At 35.9% G+C, this 20,945-nt stretch overlaps 1 protein-coding gene across 6 annotated transcripts in view; it reads left to right on the plus strand.

Annotated features, from left to right (window-relative positions):
* TAFA5 (TAFA chemokine like family member 5) overlaps window positions 1–20,945 on the plus strand; it is a 426,817-nt gene that overhangs the window by 368,680 nt on the left and 37,192 nt on the right. The window lies entirely within an intron of this gene.

Below are 20,945 nucleotides of genomic sequence, written 5' to 3' on the forward strand. Positions count from 1 at the left end.
AATACTTCCCATTCTGTTGGATGAACCTCTGCACACCTGAAGTGGATCGAAATTGTCTGGTTTAAAATACTTCAGATGGACATACCGTAATTTCAAAACACAAATCTGTTACTATTAGATAAGTTGTACACTCTCAGTAGAGGTAGACTACAGCTTTTCAGTCTGAATAAAGACACGGTATTCGATTTATTCATACCAATGCACATTAAGTAAAACAGTTTGACTGAAGCAAAAATCTGGCAGCTGCATATTAAGCTGGGCTTTCATTTTCAGGCTCTGAATGAGTTAAAATGGACGATATTTATTGCATCTTTATGCAAGCACACTGTGAATATAATTGTAATATAATTGCATTTTATACAAACAGTTGGCAACCTTCAGATTAAATGTCAGTTTGAAGCATATTTTTATTATTTTCTTTTAAGAGTGAAAAAAAAAATCATTAAAAAGAACCCCCAAAAAATAGTGTCTGTCTGTGTAAACCAGGTTTTAATATGGGTCATGAATAATCAACAGAGATGGTTTCAGAACATTCTGCATGTCAAGTGCGCGTAAGTGTATGGTTTTCCTCAGCTTTAATACGTTGTTTGTTTAAATTTCCACTGTTCAGCTTTGGTGATGGAAATCAAGAAATGAGAAAAATGCCAAGGGAGGTGATGCTGTAGTCTATGTTATTTTTCTTGGAGCCTTCCAGAACAATGAATTATTGTCTGATGGAGATAATTTCTTGTTCTAGGTCCTGGGCTAACAGATTACTTGAACTGCTCAGCATCATATTTCCATCTTCTCCCTTTTAATCTTCTATGCTAACACATTGTAATGACACTCATTGGCTTTTCGTTAAATGTGAAGTAGAAGAAATACACTTTTATTTATCGTACCAAATGAAGAAAAAACATCTTCACGATGTGAAAGATGTTGGGGGATTTTATATCACTGCAGATGTTAGCAGATTTATGCCATGTAAATCGGGTATGTTAATGATGTTCCAAAATGTTCTAATCAGTGTTTATTCTGTCATATTTTATTTATATTTGTTTTTCAAAATGTATGAGCGTGTGATACAGGAAACTTGAAAATCATAATAAAGCAGCCAGACTGAAATACAGGTTTCCAGTTAACTACAGATACGTGTTTTAATTAAAATAGTTGGTAAACATGTATTATGAATACTCAAAGGTGTCCTTCTAATTTATTTAGCAAAGTAGTATTCTAAAATACTTCTTCTGCCATTGTAACAGAAGTCCTTTTCGGCATGAACTGGACAGTGTGCTTGCTGATGATCCAGGAATAATGCAGTGACATGCTTTAAAAATACCTGAGAATTAATATTTACATTTTTTTTTTCAACCTTCTAAGCTGAGCTCTTGGAAACTTTTCAATATGTTTCAGACTGTGAACATGAAGTTTTCTAGATGCATTGCAAGGAATACTGATGATAGCCATTAGGTTGCTACCTAGGAGTTAAACGCTGCATTTTCCATTGCTTTCCAGATTGTGACTGACCATAAATATTTTTGCAGGTTTTCTGGGGAGTTAGGTGGAATTTAGGTTAGGCACAAGAGATCATAGAGAAGCTTAGGCAGAAGAAAGACAGGATTCTCTCCACAACATATGTTTCCCTGTGTATCAGTATCAATGCACACACATCAGTGTTTAATATAACAACACAGAGAAAGCTGAGATCAAACTGAGAAATGGTTAGAGAGTATAAGCACTTGCAGGACTAGCTAAAGCTGGGTATTAGATGATGTAAAAGTGCTGTCTTGGTGTACGGGGTCTAAATATTACTATAGACATAATTTAATTTAGCCTACTATTAATATGATCATAGAGATTCCTAGTAAGAGAAATAATTCAGTCTGTATTCTGACTATTACTGCACAGCCATCCTGTTGAATCTCTTCCATAGGTACTTTATCAGAGTAAGACCAAGTGACACAGAATTCATACACTGAACTTGCTAGTAAGTTGTTTGTCATCCTGAAATCATTTGGTTGGTTGGTTGGTTGTTTTTTTTATTTTAAAAAGAAGCAATCACGAGAGATTGGAGCGTTGTTCAGTGTTTGAGTACTTTGCTCTCACACAGAAGTACAGGGTATATTTTTGGTGATATTTGAAAGCCAAAAATACAGTCTCTGTTGCTTTTTATTTAATAGGCAAGTATGCTACACATCACACAACAGTTTCAATTGTGTTCTGTTTTGTATGAAAAAAAAAACATTTTCAGTTTGCCTTCTCACATACGCTGTTCTGTTGGGGGTTTTGCTTTGGGTTTGGTTTGGGGGGTTTGTTTGTTTGTTTTCTTTATCAAGTGCTTGTTTTAATAATTTGCTTAAAGATTGTCTACATAATTGTCACTGATTGTTCTTTTTTCCTTAATGTATAAATTAATTTACTGAATGTTAATGTGCCGAACTTGTTCAGGTCACTGAGTGGTAACGTGGTTTATGGTACAGACCCTAAAGACGTGTTTTATAGAGTCTGTGTTAAACTATGATCCCACTGAAATCAACGGACGTCTTCCGGTTCCCTTCAGTGAAGTCAGAACTGCATCCTGGTTTGAAGCAGCACAATCCACATATAGTGTCATATTAAAATGAAATATATCAACAAGGGTATTTGAGGAGCAAAACTAATAGGAAGATGGATTTGCTGAAATCTAAATGCAGTCCCAGAGAATAGACTAAAGAACAAATTGGCAGATGTGAACAAACTGTTTAAAAGCCTGACTGCATGTGATGAAACTCATGTTTTTTCTTCTGCAAGTTTGATGGAAAAGTTATAGCCATCTCTGGATCTCTCTTGAACTAACACTGTAGTCCCTTGCTCATCAGATAACCTCTCCAGACAGTGACTTTAATAATATTTCAAAGGTAATGTTTGCACACAGATAAACTATTCTGGAACAATTTCTCAAGTGAATGGGAAACAAACAGTTCTTCTCTGAAGATCAGACCATTTGTTTCCACTGTTTTGTTTCAAACAAAAGTATTTGTCCAATCGACTAATGAAGAATATTCTGCTATTCTGAATTTTTTGGCTGTCCTCTATTTTTCATTTTGCCAGTCCGGATGTCTTTTGTTGTATCAAAGGACACCTTTGGACTTTTTTAATTGAGGGCTCTCATTATAATCATCATTCTTTGTAACATTAGTGAAGGGTAAATGCAAACAAATACCTCTAATAAGGCTCTTTGATTTTTTTCTGTATACCAAACAGATTCTCATCCTGTATTATTTACTACTGTACCACTGCTCCACAGCTGTCTTCTGTATAATGAGAAATTAAAAATTACACTTTCTGTTATGGGAAAGTGTCTTTAAGAGCACTTGAGAGACAACATGAAAATATTAAAAGAACCAGGTTAATCGCATAGGAAGCGCATGATCTCGGTGCTTTTCCTAGAATTCCAGACAATTTTGTTTGATCATGTCATCTTTTAAGATGTGAGTACTTGATTACCGAGGGAAAAATAATCGCGTCTAGAGATCTCATTCATGGTTTCTGATCTTTGCAAACTGAGGCTGGCTTTCCTTACCCTTGACGTGTAACTGTAACCATGTGCTCAGGCACCAACCCAAGCCAGCAACAGCCTGGAGTTTTGGTGGAACCTAGAATTATATGCAATATTCTTTTATTCTTTGATTATTCTTCTGCTTGATAGTAAGTGAACTTTATAGGGGTGTTGATAACTACACTTTCTAGCAAATTGACAAATACCAAGTTCCAGTTCTCTTATTTTCATTTCTAGTTGCCACTATTGTGTTTGGTACGTGTTTAGCATGTTTTATTCTTGTATTGGCCAACCCAGTGCTCCACTGCAAGCAGAAGTCAAATATGCAGTGAACTGAAGTCTGCAAAATTTAAACTGCAGTCTTCTACATCAGAATAAAAACCCGGCTGTTTATACTTCACAACTTATTTTCCTTATGGTGCAACTGAATTTACACAGTAACAATAGAATTTGTTTTCTAATACACTTTGGATACCTTTCTTTCTGTATATCAGACTGGAGTTTCACTGCAGATTTTGAACTTGACTAAAATATCACAATTGCAAAGACAGTGTAAGTATTTAGAGTGCAGCGTTTTATGACTACAGAGCACAGAGTTTAGAGAATTGATCATTTTTCTTCTCTCGCCCTGGTGGTTCAGCTTTTGGCAGGTCACTTGCTGCGTACAGAGACTGATTGATCTCTCACCGTGTGGAAATGGCAGTTGCTTGTTAGGCCCCCAGTGGGACTTACTTCAGTCTGCAGTGACTTTTCTTTCTTCATACAGTATTGTTAATAGGCTCCATCTTTTGGTCTCTCAATCTTTAACCAGCAAACAAAATTGAACGTGTTAAATATATCCAGCATTCCATGTTTTCATTACAGTGCTTTAGCACATGATCACAGACACCTGGAGTTTAAAAGTGAATGAATGCTTGCCACAGGGTAGAAGATTTTGTTGTTCAGATTATCTGTAGTCCACATCCTACTACATTTAAACAAAAATAAAGCCAAAATAAACAGGATTTTAACTCAAAATATTGCCTTCCCAAATGATGCAGTTGCAGTAGATGTTATTTTTTAAAGAACTGTGGACTCATGAATAAAGAAATAGACTTCTTGACAAAAAATAAATTAATTTTTGCTTAGGAGGTTTTGCAAAAATGTGTTTAAATCACAGATCTGTTCATGAAATAGAGGTTTATAATGATGATCTTCACTTAGGGTATTTGTGAATTAGCCATTTTCTCTGAATGACTCACTGAATTAATTTACCCTCTAATATTAGAAGCGCTAATTATCAGTTAAGTTCTCTGTAGATTATTAGGTTTGGGAAAGACTATCATGTTATTAAACAATGCTCTAAAAAGCAAATTTTAGGAAAACTTACTTACAAAATGATTTTGAAACGTCAAATGGTGAGACTCAAAAGTGATAGTAAATAAATGCTTCTAATAGTCTTCAGTTAGAAGATTTCACTACACTTGTAGGGCACGTTTGTCTTATCATTGATTGCCAGTCATGGGATCTTATTTTACCTTTGTCTGCTGGATGGGAAGAAGCACAATAAAAACTGTATAGATCTTTACAGGCTGTGACTGCGTCACTTCTCTACTAGTCTTTTTCTTTGATAAGATATTTTTGGCTCTTTGAATTCCTCAGAAGGTCTGTTTTCATTCCCTTAATTGTTTCCTCAAATGTCCTCTGAAACCCCTCCATTTTATGAGATCTCCTAGATAACATTTTTAGCAGAACTGAACAGACTGTTCCAAAATTGGTTGTGTCTTGGACAGCAGTGCTCTAGTAACTCAGTAACGAAGGTCCTCCCTTTACATGTGTATCAGAGAAGTCTCTTACAAGAAGGTTATGTTCAGCTTAGTCACAGTCCCACAGCACTTTGCAGAGTTATTTTAGCCCAGAATCTAGTATAAGATCCTGTAAGAATGCCGTTCAGTCTTTATTCATGTTGATATAATACTTTTTTTTTGGCCATACTAATGTTCTTTTTTATTCTTTTTTTTCTATTCATAGTTTACCAAGCAATCAGAATTGTTCTGTAGCAGGGATCAGACCTGCTCATTTACTTCCTCACACTATTTGTGTCACTATGTATTTTACCAGAGATGATGAGGGGTGTTCACTCTGTTGCAAGTTACTTATTAATAGGTTAAAAATCTTAGGACCAAGAAGTGACCTGTTTGCAAAAGAAAAAAGTTCGGGTTTTTAGAAGCACAGTTGGTGAATGTGCTCCATTTCTATTTGCAATTTGATAGGCAGCCAGCTAGCTAGTTTTAATAACTGGTTTGGTTTCTTTTTTAACCTTTATTACTTTTTAAAATCCGGATGTCTTTCAAGTCGCACAATTTCCAAAATGAAGGTTATCAGCATTTTGATTGCATTGGGAATTCCTTTGCATGCACAGAGAAAATGTAAATGCTATGAAATAAAAGTTCGTGTCTAATGTAGCTTTATGATCTTCTAGTTTAAAGAGTAGGCTGGGCAGAGCACAGTGGGGCTTTCTATTCATACCACGTTAAAAATCATGTCTTCTAATTTTGGAAGCTGGTTGGAGAAACTTCCTCCTCTGTAAAATTAAAAATTATAGTATGACTTTTAGTAACTAAGAATGTGAGAGAGTAATTATGATTGAATGCTGGCTGATAGTAATTCCTCCATGCGGTTTTTAAATAGCACTGATTTGTATAAAAGCTTGGCAATGCTTCATATCACAAGTAAGAAGATTCCAGTTCTACATGCAGATTCTTTATGTCCTGGGTTCAGCTCAAACCTCGACACTTTACTAAAATTCTAACTTTAGATTTCATTATTTTTAATTTAAAGAACAGATTTGTAGACCTCTACATTAAAAGTGTTAAGGTAGTTAAGATTTAGTTTTGCTGTTGGAATATCTCATGCCTTCAGCATAATTTTGCAATTTAAAACACGCTGCTTTCCTTTTGTTGAAAGGAATAGAAAACCTCATAGAATGTTAGTCCATAAGAATTATTTTCTATATGCTTAAAATGTTGCAGTAAAATCAGGGGAAAGCCTTTGCAAAATCCTTAAGGACTGCTTAAGGAATCTTTACAGTCCTACATGTGTCCATCCTGATTTTATTATAGGAAAGTATATTCATTTAGATAGCTGCATGTGACTATGACAAAGGCAATAAAAGATGTAAGTTAATCAAAAGTTAGACTATGTGAAATATTCAACTTGGAGTTAAGATACAAGGAATTGAAAGACGTAATCAGTGGGGGTCAGTATTTCATGGGGATCAGTCTTACTTTTTCAAAGAGGTATGAACAGGAGGAGATATTTATCTTTCTTACCCTTCTAAAAATGTTTACCATCAAATTTTGACATTTGCAAGGTCTGCATGTCTATGTCGACTCTCAGATTTATGCCGATGAAGTACAGAGTCACAAACACCGTTGTTTCTGTCCTCTTATGTGCATAGAACTGCTGTATTGGATTTCTACACTTCAGGCCACTTATGAAACTGAAATTTATCATTCTGTTCTTTGAACCAAAATATCTAGAATAACAACCACTTCTCCTATCATTTAAGTAAAAAGTACATTGGATTTCTCTTTTTTCTTGCAGAGTGAGTAACATTTAGAATGTTACTACAAATTCGTAAATGTGTGGTACTGAACAGAAACGTGGACATTCACAAGCGTGTAGGAAGATCTATATTCTACAAAGAGACAGATGTCTCAGATCACAGAAAATATCATTACAAATTCTACTAAACCAAATGTGAGGTATTGTCTTGTTTTAATATGTGATACTGCCCATGAGAACTGTCCTAATGAGGGCTAAGTAAAAATTAGTACATTCTGAGAAATCTGGTCCTTGTTTTGTCTCTTAAAATCAAACAAATGAGCATGGATTCTCTTTCTTACAAATTGTGTCATTTTTAAGGTACCTGAGCTGTATTCTCCAGCGTTGTGCTGCTAGTGGGATTTCTGCGTGCCAGCTTGGTGACTCCACAGTATCTTAAATTCCTGGAACAGAAATTACATTAAAAAGGGAACAGAATGAGCTCTGTTCAGGCTAATGTGGAAACACTTTTCCTGAATTCTCAAAAATTTCCTGTCTTAGCTTAGTTATTTCTCCTTAACTGGCCTCAACTGCATGTAAAATACAAGCCTAGTATCAACAAAGTAAAAGAAATATCATTCTTGTGATTTCATAGTACATCATTTAAGAAGTAATAAATTAGTGTTCTTATACCAGAGAGGCTGCTGTAGCAATAAAAGAAAAAAACATTTTTTAAAAAATGTATTATACAAATGAGTCAATCTCCAGTGACCTTACAGACTGTTACAGCATCAAGTTAGTTTTCTTACTTTTAATAAACATAATAAAGGACAATACTTTTACCTTTCATTTCCAAGTTGTTGTTGTGGGGGTTTTTTTAATGTTTTCTATTCTGTGAATTAGCAGAGATTCTATGAATTTGTTAATTGCATTAATTATTTAGATAAAAGATGTAGGTTTTGAGAATTATGAGTGTTAAAAAAAAAACAGGGATTTTGACTCTTGGGATTAAAAAAAACCCACCTGAATGGGATTGATCAAGCTGACATTCATCTGTGCTCCAATTGGGATAACACTGGGATAGAAAACATTGCCACTACATTCCCAAAGGTTATTTACACTAATTGTACAACATTAGTATCAATTTTGCATCAAACTGTATTTCTTACAATCATTTTAAATGCATAAATGGTGAATAATTGAAATAAATTAAAAGACATACATTACTCTTCATTCACCATCAGACTTTTTAAATACAAGCCCTTTTATTTTATGCTAGACAAGGCAATGCACATGAAGTGCTTAGCTCAGTAAATAAAGAGGGATGATATTCTACAGGAAAGTAAATCTTTCTTGAAGGTATAATCAGTATTGTACAGTTAGTGCAAATCCAGCTTATGTACAACAATATAGGAATCAAGGCAGCTCACTGGTGCCTTCACATTCAAGGCCATTTTCAGCGACAAAAGGCACTACACAATAATTTTAACCTCCTAATCTTCTGAGTTTACCTCAGCAATGACGGATATGTTCCTGTTTTAACAAAATGCACAAGCTGTCAGATAGTAACTGTATTTAACGTGCTGTGCTGTATGAAGTGCCATTAGGACACATCTGTATAGTAGAACACATTCTTTGCAGTACTGAGAATTTATTTTGGTTTCACCTGAGGCAGCAGAATTCTGTTCTGGCAAAATCAGAATGCAGAGTCACTTGGCTTTTGTCCCCTTTGAGCAATGTGTGCTCAGGAATTGTTAATGTTCATTTTGAAGCTGAAGAGTGGTATTAAGTACTTCATGTCTAACACTGGGAGTGCTTTCACAAAGAAGAAACAAACAAGATGATTCTAGTCTCATTTCTAGAAAGGGAATTCAGTCATCACCATGGAAATTAATAGAACAGACAGGATTTAAAAAAAATTGGAAAGGACCTTTGAAATTTAATGGAGTTTATTATTTAAAGTTTAATTCCTAGTAAAAGGATTCTTTCTATCTTATCTTACCTACTTACACTGTTTGCTTTACAATATGTATACATAGGTGACAGAAAGAGCTTCAAGGTATACGGTTCTTATTGTGAACAGGAGTCACCATTAAAAGATCAAAATTTGCCAACACTTTCAATGTAGCAGCATGCAATAATTAATTTTCTATTCTAGGTGCAGAATTGGGTTGTAACTGTTGGTGAATTCAGATTTTTTAATGGTGCCTGCTTTAAGTAGCAGCCTTTCAGTTATATGCACTAGCAAAAAGCTGCTGATGTCCTGTTCTAGCAATCCAGGTATAAAAGAGCATTTTAAAGTGCCACATGAAATAAGATAGTGGTGCATAATAAGCTAGAAAATATGCTTAAGGAATCACTTTACTGTCGTGACCGTATACAAATTATACAGGGAAACCTGAGGGCTAGCATCTGGTTTTTAGCACACTTCTGTGCACTGCAAGCTTAGTATTGTTGTTTGCCTGCAGCTATTTTTGCATTTATTAAGGATCAGTCAATCATACAGTTCCTAAACAAAAGAAGAATATTTGGTGTCTGCATTTACTTAGATGGCTCTCCGAATGTCCAAATTATGGGTTTCATACACAAGGTGGAAAAAAGTTAAACTTCCTACATTTCTCCTAATGGTACACATAAATGTAACTACGTAGCATTAGTAACTCTGTAACTTTACAGTTTCACGCATGAGAAAAAGGTTTGGTGTGAGATAAGCAATTGCATTTCTTCTTTTAAAATCCCCTGAATTATATCTAGGTTTCTTTATTGGTATTCACCCAACGGTATATTCTCCCAGATACAGGCTGATGTAAATTGTTTCCAAGAAATCTATTCTGGCTCCACTGAATTTTTGCTTTTTCATTTGTTCTTCTGCCGGAAAAGAGCAGTCTCAAGAGGTTGGAAGGTGCCACACATTTTCAGTATTTTTCATTTGGAAAATAATTTTTGAGAACATTATTATAGGAGTGTTCTGTCACACAATTTCAGGCTTTTTGTTTTCTAGTAAGATCACTGAGGCATGCTGTTATCCATACACAATTCAAGGCTGCATACTGACTTTGATCTTCATTCAACTCTGTAAACTGCAAGCTGAAAAAAACTCCTATGTAAGGTATTTCTTATTTAGTGAAATTATACTGTCTCAGTACTGGTACTTTAAAAAAACCCCAACTGTTTACACTGAACTGAAACCTTTATTGTGGGAATGGCAAGAGAAGTAGATCAGCATTTTAACTTCTCAGTACTATTGGCTTACTATTGGCTTACTATTACTATTGGCAGTTCCAGTTCCATGTATTCCTGGACTTTAACATCAGAATTTTTCTTCTTGGTCCCCAGCTTCCTAGAGTCATGGAGAAGGCTCCTCAAGAGCTGATACATCAGTAAAGACTGATGCTATGATTTGGAAAGCTCCTTGAGCTGCCGTTCATCGTGACAGTTTCTTTCTAAACATTCTGGGATTTGTTTTCAAATGTGAATCAAGAAGTGCAGTTCTGAAATCAGCATGGTTAAATTGCCTGATTAAATATGATAAGAGGTTTTCGTTTTCAGTTGTTGACTAGACTCCTGTAGAGTGATAAAGGCATGGTTTAATTGCACATTGAGTTGCGGATGAAAAAGACAGACGTGGAATGGGATTCAGTGAAGTGTAGATATTGAGGCTCCCATTTAAATTCTACAGAGAGAAGCAGACCCTAGCAGGGAGTGAGTTCTTGCATCCTTAAAGTACCTAGAGTATATGAGTAAATTAATAGTTTTCTACAAGTTTTTGGCTTTAAAGAGAGCCTGCGTGTGACTGTCTGAGGACAGAAATACAGGAAGGAGAAGTCTAGCATGTAGAAGGCACTCATACTCCTTCCAAAAAAAGTCCTACTTGAAAAAAGGAGTGCAGTGAAGCACAGGTATATTTAGTCTACCATGCACAGAGTCTGCATAGGCAAACAGCACACAGGATAAATAGGACATTCCTGAATGACATGGCTTGATGGAGAAGAACAACATGTCCCCAGAAATGTCAGCCTTAGTAAAGAATGGCATGACTGTTGTGTAGTTCCTGTGCTTTTTTATTTCTTAGTAATAAATCTAATAAAAATAAATCTGAAAAGAGTTGTGTTTGGGTTTTTTTAATTAGATCAATATCCAAGTCTTAGGAAGTTTAAATGCATTTCACCGTCTTTAATGATTCTAATGCTGATGAGCACAAGGAATAACTGATCCCACTTTGAGGAGAATCAGAGATAAAATGTTAATAAAGGAAACCAAAAACTCCTGCAGTTTCTCACTTACAACATATTTTCAAATAAATTGAAACATTTTCTTGACTTTGTGGTTACAAAAGGACATGATTCTTTGGCCCTCACTAAGAGTAAACTGTCCTGATGGCAAAGTGGGCTTTCTGCTTTCTTGGTAGAGTAACAAAGAGGAATTTGGTGATGCTGTAACAGTAGTAATGCCAAGAGGAAAATATTATTAGTTCACTTAGACTTTCCTAGGTATTATTATATCACCATTTCTTATGGACTTACATAAACCATAGACTGATTTAAACTGGAGGCACTGGAGGAACAGAACAATGATGCAGGAGGAGGCTGTTGGATGCAGAAAATAAATACTGAAAACTCAGAATAATTTTTTCTTTTTCTGTGAGATGATAATCTGAAATGTTCTTTTCAAGAATAATAGCTAAAACCAGTTCATACCGAAGTGTGGATATTACACTGCAGTTATCCCTGTAAATGATTATTTGTTAACAGTCTGGTGTAAACCTACACTAGAATTAGGTAGATAAAGGTAAACTGTATACATGATTACGGCAGACACCAATTAGGTTAGAAATAAAAGTTAATAAAACCTTCCTACTTATGTTCTTACAATCTTTGCATTTTTCAGTAGCAGTTTTGGTTTAGGGAAGGAAAGCTCACAGCAGACAAATGGTTTTGAGATAGAGTGCTGAAGACAAACTGTATTAATCAGAGCAAAAGACTGCCCTTATAGAAAGCTGAAGGTTTCCAGATACAAGTCAAAGGTGTTCTGTTATTGTTGCTTCAATATCTAGCCCAAACAAAGAGAAAGGGATGTTGGAAAAAGAGTAGCTATTTCAAAGTATCAGCATCCACTGCCCGTAGCTTTGCGACTGCTGTGGCTGTAGGTGCTAGCTGAGCAGCTGCAGGATGCAACTGGCCATCATGCCGTGGATGCTTACTAGTGAGCAATAAAATTGCAAACCCTAGTCTGACTCTAGATTGGTCCTACCTATCCATTTTGGTCCAAGTAAAATGATGTACTGCCCTATGCTCTCTCATCAAAGGAGCAGAGCAATAGTAGATGTGAACAGTCTTTCTCTGTAGCACTAAATTATGTCCCTGTGATTTAAAAAGTAGAAAGGAAACAAGTAATACAAAAATGCGCTTAACTGATCAGTGCTGTTGAGGTGGAAACAATGACAGGCAAGGCTTGCCTGGATTGCTTCGTGGCAGGCTTGTAAGGAAAATAGTGTACAGTTCATACCTACGAAGCAAAGAAGAATCTATCATAAGAGAAAGTCATTTAGTGAAAATGTTAGTGGTAATTTTTAAAAAGAATTGCAGTGTCTTGAAATCAAGGAGGAAGTTGAGGGGCTTTTGGAGACACCTGTACAACCCAGGTCCTCTGTGCTTAGACTCTTTTTAAGTTGAAATGTAAAACAGGGATTTTTTGTTTTCAGGGTTGGGGTGGGGGGCTGGGATGATTTTTTGTTTGGTTTGGTTTTAATTTGTTTTTAAATATAAGAATGCAGGATATGGTTTAGCAGGAATATTGTTGAATATCCATTAAGGTCCTCAAATACTGTCCCTTTCTTCTGGTTAGGGTTGGGTGGGTTTGGGGTTTTTTCATTAGAGATTTACATTTTAAAGTGTGAAGTGTAAAGTACTTTTTCAGGTTGCTTCCAATAAAGATTTAAAGCCTCATACAAATTCTGTAATACACCGTGACATTTATTACATTGTCTACTTTGTCCTTGACTAATATTCTACCAAGGTCAGTAAAAATACAAAAACAAATGAAAAGTCCTTCTGCATCACTGCGATAATTAAGCCCAACAAAGTGACTTCTAAGAACACCTTTCTTACGCCAGGGGCCAGTTTGGTTCTCAGCAGCCTTAAAAATTTAAGAACAGAAGGTGACAAAAAGGTGGAGGAAAGCATACATGACTTACAGTGATTGGTCTATCTGAAAAGTCTGCTTTTGGCATTATCTAGTCTGTCTTGCACAAGCTAACCTGTCTCCAAAGGGAGTCACAGCTCGGGAGTGGGCATGCCAGAGGGGGAAGTCTGTCATTTTCTGAAAGGGTTATCGAAGGCCACTGGCTGAGTAGATGGAAAAATGAATGAGAGTTTCAGAAACTGGCCTAGTGGAAAAATTGGTGTAACAATTACTCTTATGACAAAGTTTTTAGGAATAAAAGCTCCAGAAGGAGTCTAACATAATGGAATTCCATCAGAAATTCCTACCTTGAAACAGTACTTCTCATGAGTAGCGCAGAATTTCTCACTTTAGGGATAAGTATTCACAGGACCAATTGGATGCAGGAATGGTTCTTTCTTCTTTTTTTATTTTGTGTATGTATTTCCACTTAGCCCAGTTGTTCCTTTAACTAACATAACCATATTTTTATTCTTCAATTTTTGGAAAAGACCCTAGAATTCATATAGTTTTGTAACAGAATCTATACTTTAATTGCAAGTGAGTTTCATGTTGTGATTTTAATGTACAGTCTGTCACTGGACTTCAAACTGCCAATGGCAATGCAAATATTATCCAATGATTTGTGCATATGATAAAAATAACTATTTTTTCTGCATACACTCCAGAAAAAAATCTAAATTTACTGACTTCAGTTCTGTTCTGTCTTTGCTGAAAGCTGCCATTACATGAACTCTTAAAACTGCTGAAAGGATCATGGAAAAAGCAGTTTGTGTGAAGAAAACTTTAAAATCAAGCCTAACGTGGTAAAAAAAATCAAGGCAGATTAAAGGTTTAGATTGCATGTATGAGTAGTGAATATTTACCACCTAGGATTTATAAAATATTCCAGAAATACTTTTAAAATGCTGTGGCAACAGTAAAACTTTTTGAGACAGTGGATAAGCTAACTAAAGACTAAAATAAGGCAGCAAATAAAAGATGTGCCTTAGAGAGCAGGAAGGTTGCCACTTGGAAGAGCATTTGCATTTTGACACCAGGTATTTAAAAGTCTCTTATCAAGAAAACTGTATGCAGTCAAGAAAAACATTCAGATCTTCACTGTATTTTAGTAACTATCATATACCTACTGTAATGTTTTTTTCATGCTAACAAATATGTAAGATATGCCCTATTCCAGTATGTAGAGTATTTAAAAAAACCTGTCTTGGAACAACAGAAAGATGCTGGCATTTTAGTGGTTAAAATACACAGACTGGTGATCTGATAATTGTTCCAAGAAGTTTATATAAAGTCATATGCACATCCTCCTAATTTAATCAGACATTAAAGGCTAGAGTCGTTGTGAGATTCCCAAAAAAAATGGAGGTGTATTCATTATGCAGATGAAAACATCTGCCTTTGTGTGCGAATCCAGGGTTTGAATATATGAACGTGGTAACTGCATGCACTGTGTTACACTAGAGGGAACAAGAGACAAAGAGGAGCCGTGCAGCAGTGGAATTCCCTCAAGGAATACTCTCTGATTCATCCGTTACATACTGAAGCCTTTTCAGAGGGTGCCAGACCTCTGGAGAGGGGATGCTGGAGGAGGAGCTCAGTCAGTTTCAAATGGTTCAGAGCTTTTTATTGCTGCTTTACTCCATTCTGCTAACCTCGACTGCCCTCCCCAGTATTCCTGTGGCTCTCACCTGCAAGAGCAGCTTTTTCTGTCATCGGCACATCCATGTGTGGCCAGTGACAGCCTCAAGAGCATTTAATGTTTTCTTTATGCTGAACATACCATACCTGATTAGATGAATCATCAGTATAATCCCACTGAATTTAATACCAGTTGTGTTTAACCCATTCTACCTTGTAGTCATCAAAGGAGAGGTAACATTTAAAAGCAACTTAACAATAGCCATTGGTTTGGGAGGATTCAGATATCATCCCTATTTTATGCTCAGTTGCTACACAGCAAACTAATTTTTACTAACCACATCCAGCACCAGTATTGTGCTGACATTAAGGTCAATATGCAAACAGCATAAATAGGAAAGTGACATTAATGTTGAGCATCATTAGAAATGAAATCATACAGAAAAACAAAAAAAACAACACAACATTTTCCAAATGGAAAATAACGCGTATTTTAAAGCATTCAGGAGGTGATTGCAAGCATGGGAGAAACGCTTTGAAAATGCAACTGAGTCATTTAAAAGTTGCGTTGCACTCTACCAAGTCTAAATTGAGTAACTAAAAAGAGATGGCAAGCATTACTTATTTTTTGATGTAATTTGTTCTACCTTCAATTACAATGAATTCAGTGCCCTTATTATAGTATGACCAGTCTAAGACAGCAAACCTAGGCCAACAGCAGGGTCTCTTTCTCAGCTGTATTTTTAGTTGTGTTTTAGTTTTCTGTAGAACAATTTCTTTAAATAAACACCGTAGCTCTTTAGGTTAACCACAAGGGTTAATGCAAGTCTATGTGTAAAAGCCGATACATATATGTATCATGCAACTATTTTATGTATGTGCCAGGACCAGAGATTGGTGGGGAAAAGAGAAGGAGGGATGTGGAATTGTGGAAAGTATTTCCTTCAAAACTTCACACATCATCAGATGCTGTGAATTACCTGACCTGCCTATGCAAAAGTCATTCTAGCTACATTATGTATATTATTGCAAAAGTGAAAGAATAAGTTAGAAGTAAAGGAAACAGCATCATTTTATTACATATTTTTAATGTAGCCTCTCAGCCAAAATCCTGAGCTTCATTTGAGACTATAAAAGATGCGTTAATACAAATTTCATTGCATTTTTAAAAAGTGCATTATAAGCAATAATAGGAAACATTGTCATTCCCCTCCCCCTGCCGCTCCTTCTTGGATAAGACCTATTTTTGAGCTGTTCTCATTCAGAGAATGAGTTGATACTTTTGGCGTTGTTCCCAGAATACTGCATACTTGGTGGTGTGTGAGGCATTGCCTCTTGGGCAAAAAGGAGGAGGGGGACTGAATCACAGCATTTAATTCTTGATGATTGTTCTGCATGGTCAAGAGGACACAGAGCAGGCAATGCTCTTTATTCTTTATGTACTGTTATAGCTATTGGCAGCCAGCCCTTTTAATTTAGTTATCAATACTCAATGCCTTTAATCTTTTACTTTAAAGCCAGCCCCAAATAAGTACTAGCCAATGAGCACCTGCTAAACAGAAATTTTGGTGGATAGATATGATTTAAGGCAGTGCTACTAAAGGCCTACCAATGTGAGTTCTGAGTAAGAATTATTTGGTATTCTCTTAACAAATCTTGTTTCTTTATCAGGATAGTTGCTTTTCTGACGAAATATCTGATGACTAATAGTGTGTGGAACAATTCATAGGTGTTGCTAATAGATGAGCTTTTCAGATTATCCCATCCATCTCCCTGTTGAGATAGGACACTCTTCTAAAGTATATTTTCTATTATTAAATCAAGCTTGGATTTCAGTATCCCATGGAGTGGGATTTCTACATTTCCGAGGTTACTGAATAATTAGGAAAGTGTCACTGACTGGGAAGTTTCTTTTTATATTTCTTGTCTTTGTTTTCACACTCTGGCTTCTAATTACATCCCAGAGTACTGCATACTATAATTCCCTTCTTTTCTTGGGAGTTCTACTACTGATACTATTCTTCCTTTTCATCATTTGTCCATGATAGTTGGAGCACTGAGTTCTTTGGAATATTAAAGTGATTTAAGAAGCAAAGATCTAAGCATTTGTTCCTAATCTCTTTTATTCTCTGATGGACTCCTTCCATTTTGCCAGTCTGTTTTTAAGAATGCAGTTCCCCTATTTGAGCACAGTATTCCAAATGAAGTGACTTCATAAGACAGGACGATAATCCTCTTTCTCTCCAATGATTTACCTGCTAGACTGTAAAATTTTCTTCTGTGGAAGTTCGTTTGCTTAATGGTGAATCCAAGGCTTGGCATATTTGTAGAACACGTGCACTACGGAAGAGCCTTTAACCAACCACTTAATATTCATGCGTAGAAGAAGATGCACACCATTGAATTCATAATGCTGATTTCATCCTGGTCCTTTGCAAGGGCATGTGGGGAACAATTCAGTTGATCTGTAGATATCGACTTGGGAGTGGGTTGAATAGAAATCTGGATCCATCGATCAAATGGAGAAAGGCTATGCTTCCGTTGTCCGTGCATAGCTGTCTAATGCTATTAGAGATGCCTCAGCTATACCTGCCTAGCTTCCAGCCTTTTCTTCAGAAGAGTGTCACTGAAGTCCTCTGTCATATTTGTCAGTCCCTTGACATTGTCTCAGATACCCTAAAAAGGCATTTTAAATGGAAAGGCAGTAGACATCTGTGTTTAGACAGCTGACTGAAACTTGAGTATTTTACTGACTAGACTGGGGTCTTGAATCTCTAATTCACATGTAGATACCTACATTTGGTGTCTCAATCTGTGAGCCAAATCTCATTCACCTCAATGTCTACAGCTGAACAAGAGGAATCTCATCACCAGATGAGGTGATATTTTGCTATCTGAACTGAAATAATCAGTAGGTGTTTAGAAAAGGGTTTACCACCTGGCTTACTTCTTGTTGTCTTTCTTTTACATGCTCACAATTTGCAGTTAAATAGTCTTTTGCTACATTGTCTTTAGTACAGGTACTACATTTTGTTCTCCTTGTGCTTATTTTATATATATATTAAAAAAAAGCTACTCTGCAGTTGAGGTCAAACATGACAGTTTTAATAATATAATGTCTCATAAACAGGTTTATAATTGCTCTCGTATTGTCCCTCTTTGTTTTTGTCAAAATCTTGTTTCCACATTGAATGAGTCTCTCCAATAGATTGAAGCCACGCTTTCCACAGTGATTCCAATAACGCTATTGCAAAATACTTTTCTCTGACTTCCACCAGTTTATTTATTTATTTGTCCATTTGTTTTCTGACTACCTATTTTTCTTTCCCGTAGTAAATTCAGTATACTGTCAGTTTGGAGCCCTAAAGAACAGAATAGCAGCTTCACTCAACATTTGCTGTAATCAGAAAAGTAGTATCAACCACACCAAAGGGAAATTTAGGGATTCTCATTAAAATTCATGTGTTTTTTTTTAAAGCTCTAAAACATATCTCCACATTCCTCGTGGACCTCTCTGACTGCAAACTGAAGAAGAAAATGCAACAGCAGTTTCCTATTAGATCACATTTGAAAAGTTTCTTCAAAATCACAAAGATTAGGAAAAAAAAGCAGTGAATTCATGGTGCTACAGAACTTGATTGTTCTCACTTGAGAACATTTTCTAATTTCCATGGTTCAGTTGAATTTTCAAGGTATCTGGTCTGCCTTTTTACCTTTGATCTACCTGGAGAATCCAGGCCATTAACAGTGACTCCAAAATCTTTGGGAGTACTTTAGCCATGAATTGGATCTTATGCCCTGTTTCACACACTTCTGCACTCCCACAGTGTAGCTGTTCTGTCCCAGCTGATTAACTGGTGATGAAAGACTGAGTTCAGGGAAAGACTTGCTTAAAATCTTGTGTAAAGTCTCATTTAAACACATGCTCACAGATGTATTCTTCAGTTCACTTAAAATGTGTCTTTGTATTTCACATGTTTAAACAGACTTCCTGCATAAGGATGCATCAGACAGCTAGCTGCTTTGTGGGGTAAAAAAACCACTGGTGACCATAGATTGTGATGAAGATTAACAAATTAATTGTGCTGAAGTTAGTGTGGTTTTCCATTTCACTGATTCTTTTCCCAGTATTAAGACCTTTTTTCCTACATTCCTGTTTTTAATGTCATGAGTATCAAATATGATCTCCAGTAGAACTTCTTTGACAGTTATTAGCTGTTAGTCTCTCTTAGGAGATGGGCAGCTAACTAGGCCTGTGAGTGTCACCAGACAATTCCTTGTCAAGAAAGAGTCTTTGTATGATGGACTTCCTATATAGCTGTTTGTTGGAGCTTTTTCCATTCACTGTTTATCTAAGTTGGAATAATCATGGGTGGCTTCTTTAAAAGCCACACAGACAGCATCTGTTTTAAACTGAGTGTCTGCACTGATTTTTCCCTTTAAAGAATTTTTCCAATGTTACCTGTTACCCTTTCTAGAGAATGAAAATGAACTTTCTCATACATTCAGCTCTTTTGTCATTCCTGCTTTTATATATATATATCTGTGAATCTTCTGCAGCAGAAAAGAAAAAGGAAGAATGATAGCACACCTAAGTTGAGAGCAGCTATTTGTTATAGATGCAAACATTTTCTTATGAAAATTAAAATGGTTTAGATTTTTTTTTTTTTAAGTATCCATTAAACAAAAAGAATGTTAATAGCTATAAAGTGTAATGGGGTTGTGACCTGTCAGCTTCAGTCTCTGTCACCTTGGTTGCTCTGATTGAAAGAACTTGTGCATAATGCTGTAACTAACGATGCCTTGGGAATCTCAGAGCTACTACAGAGACAACTTGTAAATAACAGCCTCAGAGGCTGACGTTTATTACAAGCAGAAATCAGTGGGCATTCTGCAGCTAGGCCTGCAGTTCAGCGTCGCTTGACCGCCCTCTAGTTAGGGTTTGACTTCTTCCCATTTACAGAAAGGAGGATCCATTCACCCACAGTCCCAGCGACTCTGGTAAATACATCATGATCAAACCATCACCATTTCTATTCTCCAGATGACTGCTTTCTGTCTGTAACAGACACCCTCATCACAATGTGCTGTTCAAAACTGTCAGCTTTAACCAACCGCCAATAAACAGCTTCTTTTTTAATGCACTTGAAGCAATAGTGTTTATAAAGGTATTGTAAAGTATTTGCAAGAGAAGTACTCTTTACAGTCTGAGAAATATTTTAAATTAGATAGCCCTTTCTTTAGCAGCAGCAGCAATCGGTATGGTTTGAAGCAGTTGGTATTTAATATGCTTGTTCAATGTGTTAATTCTCCCCAAGTCACTTTTTAAAGTTAAAATTATCTCCCTTTGGCTTTATATAGCCAGCATTATAACTGTAGCCATTTTTAAATTAAGCTCCCTTATTGTCTATGTGTGTGTGAAGTAGGTGAAGTTACACAAAAAGCATAGGCTTAAATTAGCTTGATACAAATGCATATTTAAGAGCTTAACAAGCCTGGAAGAAAAATAATGGTCTTGATAAACATTAGAATGGCTCACTTGCAAGCCTTTTTGTTCAGTTGTATTTTTCCTACTTGCACTTTCAAAGGAATGATGAAATGCACAGAGTAAATAAAACCTATTATAATATCCCAGTAGAAGGGAAAAGTTTATATTAGTTCTACTAACAAGTTTGGAAAGTCCTGAATTGTTAGATTTGCTGTGAATTAAAACATGCAATGCCTATTAAAAAAAAGTGGGACATTCTGTTAAGCATGTTAAGATCTGTTATGCTACATAAATACATCTGTTCAGTATAAGAAACATTTCTCAAAACATCCTAACTATACAGCTGATTATGAAATGTAAGCTCCTATTGTGTATATGTAATTTTGTCTGGACTTCTGTTGCAGTCAGTAATTAAATAGCACAGTGATGGGTTTATTGCAAGTGTGAGAAAGTGCTAAGCAAAACAGAAATTATAATGAAATTTGAGATGTCAGTGACAATTAGCTGTATTATGAATATTCATTTCATATTCATTCTGGATAGTGCCATTTTTCACTATCTTTAATGACTGAATAGCGTTTCAAGAAATAGAGA

This window comes from Strigops habroptila, chromosome 3, assembly GCF_004027225.2.
Source record: "Strigops habroptila isolate Jane chromosome 3, bStrHab1.2.pri, whole genome shotgun sequence".
Lineage (NCBI taxonomy): Eukaryota > Metazoa > Chordata > Aves > Psittaciformes > Psittacidae > Strigops > Strigops habroptila.